Raw genomic sequence first — 11,300 nt, forward strand, 5'->3', positions numbered from 1 at the left:
TTCTTTAAACTTTTTATTGTGATTTGGGTGAAAGTTTACAGAGCAAACTGATTTTCATACAATAAAATTTATATACATTTTCTTTTGTGCCATTGATTGCAATCCCCGCAACGTAACAGCATTCTTTCCACTTCCACCCTATGTTTACTGTTTCCATTTATCCTTCTTTCCTATCCCTGCCTGTCAAATGCTGCCCTTATTATCTTGTGTGGTTGAATGTTCTAAGGAATGCGTACCTCGTTGGTGTTACTGTTCACATTGTAGGCCTGTCAATCTTTTGGCTGAAAGTTGAGATAAGGGGGTGAGTTCAGTTCCAGGCTGTTGATGAGACAGGTTTTCTAATCCTGCAATGTTGGGACCAGACTCTGTAAACAATTAATTCTCCAGGTCTTCCTCAGGTAATCCTCTCTACATCAATGTGTATGTCAAGCAAACCTTTTCCATTCCAAAACGTCTCACCCTTACTAGTGAACACATTACACTCCAGGTCACACTTCAGTGGCAGAATGTAAACATAACCGTGGACAAACAGGAATAACATCCAGAAATTAACATTCTTTTGTCTCCTTCAAGTGAAGTAGACCTCACTTGCCTCATCTCCCCCGAGCAGCACAGCAGTGAATACAGGAACTAGTACCTAATAAGTCCTTAATAAATATATGTGACGTGATGTCTGCCCTTTTGCAAGTATGAAGGTGTCTCACCAGGAGTAGGGAGGCACCTCACCACCCTGGGAGTACCTCCCTGACTGCAGTACCTCTGGGCTTTTAGTCTCAGAGTGTGGGCCCTAAGGAGAACAGTACTTCTCGCAACTTGGAAGGCTTATTTTTAAACCCATACATCCCAGTTCCTCGGGAAAAATATAATGCAAGGAAATGTGGATAACACCATAAAACAATCATCTTGGGCTCAGGCCCTCTCCAGAGTACTGGCTAGAGATTGGGCTTTCTCCTTCCAGAGTCCCTTCTGTGGTCCATCAGGGTCACTGGGGTTTCACACACCCTCTTTGCTACTGTCCTCAGTGACCATTACTGTGGTTTCTGAGTCTCCTGCCTTGGCTGCTCCCAACTAATTCTGATTCTCAGGTGGAATGGTGTGCTTCTAGGTGTGTCCCTACAACTCTATATTCAATCCTGCCTGTGGCCACCTTGAACCTATAGAAAGGTGACACAGAGCAGGCTCCACACATCCATACTATCACTGAAAGTCTCAGAATTAATCATCACACAGCTGTGCAGCCTTAGGGCCCCAGGTGTTGCTGAAGAGGCCCAGAAGAGACAGCAGGTGGGAACCTTACCCCTGCTGCTGCTTTGTGGCAAGGTTGCTTGGTGCTGCCTCCTTTGCTGGTCCCAGGGGGCCTCAGACACAGAGCCAAAGCCCACTGCAAACCTGAATGGGTCAGCAAGAGACAGGCACATTTCACCATCCAAGAGAAAGAACCAGGTTACCTTTAGTCATGATGCTGGGGCTTCCACTAAGAAAGCATTTTGGTCTGTCCCTGATGCCAGGTACACCTTCCGGAAGTCTGACTACCTCTTCTCTCTCCAACCACTACATATGGATATCTGTTTCTCTTACCAGGTCCAGGGTATTCCTGCTTTTGTCCCTACTCAAATTTTGCTGCTTTGGTGCATGTATGGATGTGGCATAACAAATTTTAGGAGCCTTGCTGCATTTTGTTAAAAGTGAGCTTTGTAGTTAGCAGACATGTTGATTCATGTGTCAGTGCTAAGTAACTGCCTTTAGAAGATACACAGTAGTGTAATAATAGCATTCAAATTTCTTTTTATATTAAGGACAGGGTTGTAAAAATGACTTGGACATTTATGTACACTAAATTGGAGGCTAGCTTTTTGTCAGAGATGGAGAGAAAGGATAGATGAGACAGAAGTAGAGAAGCAAATATAATGCAATAGAACTTATGCCTTTGGTATTGCAAATGAGGTATATTAAAATTATACAGAAATATAGCTTAAAGGTACATAAAAATGCTACTTTTGTAACTTACAATTCTTTGTGAATTTAATGGTTAGACTGAACACCAAGGTTATGATTTAGGGGCCAAGTCATAAAATGAATATGGTAATTTCTACCTATTAGATTATCACAAAATATAACATTGGCCACATTGTCAAATACAAACTGTTGGCAGAATAATGCAAAGCAAAGCATCATCATCCTAGTGCTTGGATGCTCTTTATTATGGCTGGGGACGCTTTAGGAGAAAGAGTATCTAACAGCTTTAGGTGACTGTTAAACACATAATGAAATTTGAAGTAAACATCAATGGTCAGCTGGCTTCCTTCATTTTTTGATGTTGTTGTTAGGTTCTGCCAAGTCAGTTCCAAATTCACGTACAAAAGAACAAAACACTGCCTGGTTTCCACACCACCCTCACAATTGCTGCAGCTACTGTGTCAATCCATCTCACCGAGGGTCTACCTTTTTTTCACTCTCTTCTACTTTACCAAGCATGATGTCCTTCTCCAGGGACTGGTCCCTCCCAAACACATGTCCAAAGAAAGTTAGATAAAGTCTCACCATGTTCACTTCTAAGGAGAATTCTGGCTGTACTTCTTCCAAGACAGATTTGTTCGTTCTTCTGGCAGTCCATGGTATGTATGTTCAGCATTCTTTGCTAACATCATGATTCAAGGGCATCAATTCTTCTTTGGTCTTCCTTATTCATTGTACAGCTTTCACATGCATATGAGGCAAATGAAAATACCATGACTTGGGTCAGGTGCACTCTAGTCCTCAAAGTGATGCTTTGCTTTTTAACACTTTAAAGAGGCCTCCCTCCACTTTTCAGTACACTATAGTATTTAGGAGCAAAGACTTTAACCTGAGTTGGACCTGGGTTTGAAGCCTAGCTCTGACATTTCCTAGATGGGTGATCTTAGGCTAATATCTTAAGTTTTATTTATATATGTGATTTCCCTACCTGAAAAATGGAGGCTATAACTCCTGCTAAGATTCAAAATATTTAGCAACTGGTACAACTTGGGCAGGAGTCCCTGGATAGCACAAAGTGTTAAGCAATTTAACCTAACATGATAATACTAATTGCCTCATGATAGGAATAAAATAATGCCAAACTCAGGAGTATTGTGAGAACTGAATAAGATAACGTGATAAATAATTAGTGAAGGGCTTGGCTCAACAAATGGTACTTATTACTATTGATTCTATGATTATGATTATTACTATTATTTAGTGGCTAGTACGTGGATTGAATTGAATGCATTGGATTAAAAGAACCAGTCAAAGCTAAGCAAAAACCACGTATATTTCAGCTTTTCTAACTACTAAATTATTACTAGCCTAAATTACATTCATGTTGTGGGATTAAGTAAAATCATAGGACATAGAATAAAAACCAGTGAATAATTTTAAGGAAAATCAAGAGTAACTTCTACAAAACATTTTGTATCCTTGGAATACACCTAGAATTTTTGTATATTGCAAAAGAAAGCTAAATTGATAAAACATATTTCCATCTGATATAAATCCAAAGATACAATATAAAGGAAGTTTCAGAAAGACAAAATCAATTTTAATGTCCTTGAAGCAATTTGAATCTTGATTGTTATTGATCATTTAAAATTTATTGGTTCATTTTTATATTTCTGGGAACTTGTAGCAGAGCTAAATAATATTTTGGGCTAAATTAGCAATCATGCAATGATTTTTCCTTAACAGACTAAAGCAGCTCAAATCTCAAGAGTCTTCTCAAAGTTTCTCTCATACTACATGATTCAACAGTTTCTCAGACTGTGGGTATGCAAAAAAAAATGGCTATTTAAAAATCATCTACTCTTTTTCTTAGACATTCATAACATGAAAAGTTAATGGGTTTGGTGTTTGTGAGTTTTGAGCCTCCACTGTATGTCCTGGCACTCAATATTAAATCAATTAATTACCAAATTTCTCTTTCATTTTACAATGGCCTAAAGTCTCCAATGAACATTTTAGTGGTCTGGTGGTTTGGAAAATGTGGTTGAAATGAAGTGAAACTCTACTGAATATATCTAGAATTAAAATTACGAGTATTTGCTTCTTGTTGTTGTTGTTGTTATGTGCCGTCGAGTTGGCCCCGACTCATAGCGACCCCTCCTTGGGTTTCCGAGGCAGTATCACTACGGAAGTAGGATTGCCCAACCTTCCTTCCGAGGAGTGGCTGGTGGGTTTGAACCACCAGCCTTCTGGTTAGCAGTCAAGTGCTTTAGCCACTATGCTACCAGAGCTTTATTTCAGGTTCTTTTTAAATTTAAAAACTACTCACAGTAACCAGATTGCACACCATTATTAAACATACAGTGTGCATATATAATTTTCTAGCTCTGTTGATGCATCAGCTTTCAAAAGGCTCCAAACATCTGAATGATGAAATAAAGACAATTGCTTGCAGAAGAGGGAAGTTAAAACCAACAGGGGATACAGTTAAGAAAGATACTGAAGATCTACTATTCACAGAGACATTTTCTTGGAGAGAGAAATATAAAAAAAGTAACACAGACTTTGAGATCCTTACACTGTATATTCATAAAAAGATGTCTCTTACTCCACATTATTTATTCGCTCTGAGCAAGTAGCTTTGGTGGCACAGTGGTCAAGTGCTCAGCTACTAACTGAAAAATTGGTGGTTCTAAGCTACCCAGCATCTCCCAAAGAGAAAGACCTGGCAATCTGCTCCTGTAAAAAGTACAGCTTGAGAAACCCTATGAAGCAGTTCTACTCTGTTATTTAGTGTCATGATGAGTCGTAATCAACTCAACGGCACGGCACATAACATTCTTTCTGAGTACCATATTGAGATCCTCCCATTTATTTATTTATTTATTTATTTTGTGTGATTTGGGTGAAAGTTTACAGAGCAAATTCATTTTCCATACAGCAGTTCATACACATTTTGTTTCATGACATTGACTGCAATTTGGTACAATGTAACAGCTGTCTTCCCACTTCCTCCTTGTGGTTACCTCTTCCCTGTGTCCTTCTTTCCTTTGCATTCCTGCCCCTCCAAGCTATCTCCCTGTGCAAATACTGCCCTTCTGTTCTCCCCTGACTGATCATTCTAAGGAGTGTATCTAACTGATGTAAATGTTCACCCTATATGCCTGTCTGTTGTTTGGCTAGAAGCCACAGGAGTGAGTTCAGTTCCAGAACTGAAGGATATCTAGGGACCATAGTCTCAGGGGTCTCACCAGGCTCTATCAGACCAGTAAACCTGGTCTTTTTTTTATATGATTTTGAGTTTTGTTCCATATTGTTCTCCCACTCTATCCAGGGAGATACCCCCATTTACTAATAACTAAATTTGATATAATCTGTGTTAGTTGTAAGAATGTATAGTGTTTAATGGCATGATTAAATTGCTATTTCTTTAACTTAATTAATCATACTCTTATTCTAGTCTAACATTTAATCAATAGAAATTTGAGCCAGGAGAGAAAAGGAAATTAAAGAGCAGTTTGTATTTGTTCACCTTTGATTCAGAAGATGACTTTAGTATAATAAGGCATTAAAGTTACATTAAAACAGGTGATCAAAAGCAGCAAATGCCCCACTTTGAAGAGTTCAAGTACTTTCTGTCATCTTCCCAGGTCAGATTCAGTGATTCACCTCTCTGGGTTCTAACCTAAGGGGCAAGGAGAGGCTGGGGAAAGACGGCAGAGGCAGGAGGGGAGAAGGAAAATCAAGAGAGAAATTTCATCTATATATCCTGGAAAGCGCCTCATTGAGCACTATTAAGACTCTGAGACTTTGATGGGTTCATGAGCTGGCCTCAAGTAGAATAGGTTCTTTCTAGTACTCTGATGCTTAAGAGTGAAACAGTTCATTTAGGAATTAATAATGGAGCATTTATTTTAGAGATGCTAGCTGTTCCATGGAAGGAAGATGGGGCAATATACTCCCATAAAGATTTACCATCTCAGAAACTCAATGGGTTTGGCTATGAGTTGGAATCAACTCGATGGCAGTGAGTTTGAGTTTTGTTTGAGTGGAGATAATACTGAAGCCATAAATTAAGTAGCAGAGCTGAAACAGTAACCTGCTCAAATACAGCAGATGGACCTAAAAATGATGTTGTTGTTGTTGTTGTTTGCCGTCGAGTCGGCCTCAACTCATAGCGACCCCTCCTTGGGTTTCTGAGGCATTATCACTACGGAAGTAGGATTGCCCAACCTTCCTTCTGGGGAGTGGCTGGTGGGTTTGAACCGCCAGCCTTCTGGTGAGCAGTCAAGTGCCTTAGGCACTATGCTACCAGAGCTCTGGCATCTCTTCCAATACACTATTTGATTAATCAACACTGGATAAAAGTTGCTTTTTCTTATCTGACATATCAAAACAATTCAATAAAGTAAAAAGAAAGTCATTCAGAATTCTAATACAACTCCATGGAGCACTCATAGTCACTGCAGTCATTAATCACTGAGTTGAACTAATGTTGATTAATTAGAAGTCACACACATTGACAAATTACCAAAAAAAAAAAAAAAAAAACCTCACTGCCCTCAAGTCAATTCAACTCATAGCAACCCCTCCTTGGGTTTCCAAGGCAGTATCACTACAGAAGTAGATTGCTCTATCTTCCTTCCCAGGAGTGGCTGGTGGGTTTGAACCATCAGCCTTCTGGTTAGCAGTCAAATGCCTTAGGCACTACGCCACCAGAGCTCCCCATTGACATATTATTCAAGGTTAAATATTCACATATTTGTACAGGTACATAGATTAAAAACAATATATATAAAATAATAATGTACATATGTGTGTAAGTTTGAGAAGTTGTTTACCTTTTCCATCTTTTTCCCCTTTTCCATTTTTCCCCCCTTTTCCACAGTGACAATGGAAAGTCACAGAGTGAGCATCTAAACAGTCATCTCCTCTCCTTTCCTTACTGATCCATCATTATATGATCAAACTGATGTTCTGGCCACGCTGGTAATTCCACTGAGTTACCTTTTCTCTCGTCACATTTGGGGGCAGGAAATGCAATCTATGGTCATGAGACAGAGGGTTTCCTCTGTATAAAGCTAACAATCACCTCTGGGAATTGAGCTTATCATCTTACACTTATTAATAATTCTGGATGAAAAGCAACTGAGCTAAGTACAAAACAGGTACACATCACCTCTCCATATTTCCCCCCTTGGCACAAGCAGACACGCAGACACACACACACACACACACTGACAATAACATCATCCTTGCTTTGTATAGATCAAGTGCAATCTCCTTTTCTGCAGATAGGATGTTTCTTCATGTAAGGTCCCTGAGTTTGTATATGCTGAATTGGTAAGACACATTGCCACATCCAAAACAATTATCAGGTCTCAGCTGAATAATGTGGACCTGGTCAGTAAACAAGCAGGTCTGAAGATGAAGGTGGTGGTTGTTGTTAGATGCCTTCAAGTTGGTTTTGATTCATAGTGACCCCATGTACAACAGAACAAAATGCTGCCCCTTCCTACACCAGCCTCCCAATCATTGCTGCGTTGGAGCCCACTGTTGCAACCACTGTGTCAAGCCATCTCATTGAGGGTCTTCTTTTAGAGAACTAAAAAATTTCTAAACCTTTCTTCTTAGAACATCTTTATGTACCTATAGTTTCCTACACAGGTATAGTTGGTACCTTTCCGAACACTTTCAGTTATAGAACTTTTATTATACTCAAGATGACAGATATACAATTGTATTGCTGTTAACAACGTAACTCTGAGACAGTGCCTTGGGGCATAAAATATTAGCTACTTGAGGGCAAGGCCTGTGGGACTGTTAAATGCTCAACAAATATTTGTTGAGTAACTGAATGGTAGCAGAAGTGATGAGAGTGAAGGGAAAGGGCCAGAGCCTAGCATTTCAACATCTGGAAGTCAGAAGAGGAGAGCACTTAGTATGATTTTATGAATGGGTCTTATAAAAGTGCCAATGATAGACCAAATTGTAATGACAGAAATATGATGTTTTCAACTAGGAATTATCTAGAGAAAACCAGTTTACTTCACCAGAATAGCAACATTAAATAGTCTGTGAAGTCTTTGATTAAATAAATCAGTGATACGTCAGAAAACACTTCTTATTTCATTTGGCTTTCTCACCTAGTAAGTCATCTTCTTTTGCCCCTCCTCCTCTTTTCACTCATAAAAGTCCAATTTACCCCCGTGGAAGACTTTCTGATTGCTCTACTGGTGACTTAGAAGTTTGTTTACATTTTACAGGATAGGTGGTCAAGCAAACAAATATTTGAGCTTTCAGTGAACTTCACAAGCTGAGTCCATGCCCTCCATAAGAATTAGAGACTCATGGGGAAAACAGACATTAAACAGATTATAACAAACAATGAATTACATGATTACCTGTGTGTGAAGTGCTTGAAGAGGTACTGGGCACTATGGGAAAGCTTAAAGGGGCAAAGTGAAGGGTTACCTGCTCTGCCAACTCAAGTACTTACTTGGGACACCAGCAAAACAGAGGCTAAAATGAAATATGAGAGAGCATAGGGCAGCATTTATGAAAGACAGAAAAAAGGAGAAGAAGAAGAAAGAATATGAACCAGAATATAGAAAGTTATTCAGGATATGTATACATTTGTGTATGTCATCTCAGTCAATACATGCTTGTTTCATACTTCTATTTTCCTTTTAGTTTGAATTCATGTTTAGGTGGTGAGAGTTACTACCAGAATCTTTTAAGTGCTTAGTTTATAAATATCTTAACCCAATTCTTCAAGGGGCTCTAATTTTCACTTAAATGATAAAGAGTTAGCCAAGTGGGAAGAATGCAGAGGAAAGCAGAAGAGAGTTCCAAGCTCTTTGCCCATTCACCTGGCTCCTCTCCTCTGTGGGGAGTTATTTCCAAAGGCATACCCATCCAGGTCAAATATGCAAGAAAAAGCTGTCTTGCCTTAATATTCATGTCAACATACAAACCATAGGCAGATAGACAATTACCATAGCATAGATACAGAGTTCAGTGTGGTCCAGCTTTATTTATACAGCCAAACAATTCTGAACACATACTATATGTGCCAGGCCCTGGGTTAAGTGCTTAGGATACCCAAAGATTTCTTTTGATGTGTGTTCTCTTCGGTTCTTTGCCAGATCTCAGCTCCCTCCAGTCCAGATCGTTCTCTTACTTGATTGAGAAATGTGGTTTCTCCCCCTGGTTGCACTGTTCCTGCCCCAGCATCCTATTTCCCTAATCTCAAACCAGCTCAGCCACTGTCTTCAATCCATCCCAAAGTCCTTACTTTCCACCTCCCTAAGCACTAAGGAAGCAATGTGCTTTAGGTGTGTTATCCAGAATTACCAAGGTTCTGTCTCACTACACCTCCAGTGCTTTCTGTTATCTCCTTGTGGTTATTATTGTGAATCTCCTCCATCCTTCCTTCTTGTTGCCATTGATTCAGCCTCTGACTCATGGTAACTCCATGCACAATGGAACTGGACAATGGAGTTCCTTTGGCTGATATTTCTTCTCCCCTACCCCCACCCCAAAAGTAGGTCCCCAGGCCTTTCTTCCTGTCTGTCTTAGTCTGGAACTCCAATGAAGCTTTCTCAGCATTGTAGCAACAAACCAGTCTCTACCGATGCACAGGTGGTAGCTGCTCTTGAGGTACACTGGCTGGAAACTGAACCCACACAGAAGATGCGAAAAATCAGATACTCAGGCTAGGAAGCACCTTAAACAAGTAGCAACTTTCTTTCTGCCTCCCATACAGAAGTGTCTTTGAACCAGTCTTTCTTAATTCTCAATTTCCAGTCTATTCTATTTCTTGCAACATTAACAAACAATTCTTGACTTCCCTTTCTCTCTGATTTAACATGTTTTTCTTCTTCCTCAAAATTCTTTCCTTCTTTCTAATCCCACTTTACCTGGCTTCAGCCCTTACTTGTTTTTCATTTCCTTCCAGCCCATCTCCTATTCATACAAATGAACATTTATAGTCATCATAAAGTAATGAAAATATACATGTAACATTGGTAGAAGTAAAGAAAACTACGTACTTTCCTTCCGATTAGATTATTTCAGACTCCTTCTTACCTCTAAACAAATCTTTATGGTTTGTCATGATGATTATGTCTTATATTTTCCTTTCTCCTGTTCAAATATGACTGAAGATGGCTTACAAAAAGAATAATAAGATAAAAAGGAAATAGCCAAAGGAAAACAAAGAGTATGTAAGAGTAGTAGAAATTTTGGTAAAAAGTAATTCATGAAATGTACAAAGTAGGCTCCGGACAATTGCTAAAATCAGCCAAATCTGCCTCTGCATTTTAAACAGCCAACACACATTCAATAAGCACATTCAATTGCAAAATTAAAAATGTCAGAAGATTTTGGAACAAACTAGTTGCTCAAGAGAAGCACAGCTATTCCTGGCACTGAGCGGGAGGGAGGATTTCAGCAGGCACTTGTAAAGAGAACACGGTGTGATTTGATGCAATGAGCAGCATTCTCAGGGACACCTCCATAGTAGAAACAATTCTAGCTGCTTCTGCTGTCCTGAGACTTAGGAGACAGGCTGTTTGTGTGATTCTAAACTGCAGGCTAGTTAAAACAGCCATAGTTGTCATTGTTTTCAGTTGCCATAGAGGCAGCTCCAACTCATAGACTTTATGTATAACAGAACAAAACACTGTCCAGTCTTGTATCATCTTCATGATCACTGACATGTTTGAGTTCACTGCTGTGGCTACTGTGTTAATCCATCTCATTGAAGGTTTCCCTCATTTTCATTGACCCTCTGCTGTACCAAACATATGTCCTTTTCTATTGATTGGCCTTTCCAGATATGTCCAAAGTAATCAAGACAAGCATCATCATCCTGCTTCCAAGGTACATTTTGGTTGTCTTTCTTCTAAGGCTGATTTGATTGTTCTTCTGGCAGTCCATGGAGGTACCAAAACAAGACTATGCAAAGACACAGATTTCTCATTATTTTACTTAACCTAAGAATGAAATTCAGACTACTCAAATATGTGAATAGTGTCTCAAATCTTCAGGAAGTCTTCCAGAAAAATTAGTTCTCTCAACTGAGCATTTCTGATACTTGCAAAGGAGAATCTATGTTGATAATGTAGGGGGTTTTCATCTACTTTGGTAGTCAGCAGAACTGGAGATAGGGTTAACATTGTGTTATAAAAGTTAAGGAAGCTGTGTTCTGGCAAGATGGCGGACTAGGCAGAAAGACTGCATGGACCCTCTTCAACAAAGAAAAGGGAAACCAATTAACACAGACACAGAAGATAATCCTGGACCCCTGAGCCTTGAAGGGAAGGATATACAAGTGGACT

The sequence above is a fragment of the Orycteropus afer genome, unplaced genomic scaffold (genome assembly GCF_000298275.1).
Source record: "Orycteropus afer afer isolate SDZICR_OR568_19922 unplaced genomic scaffold, OryAfe1.0 scaffold00032, whole genome shotgun sequence".
Taxonomy (NCBI): Eukaryota; Metazoa; Chordata; class Mammalia; order Tubulidentata; family Orycteropodidae; genus Orycteropus; species Orycteropus afer.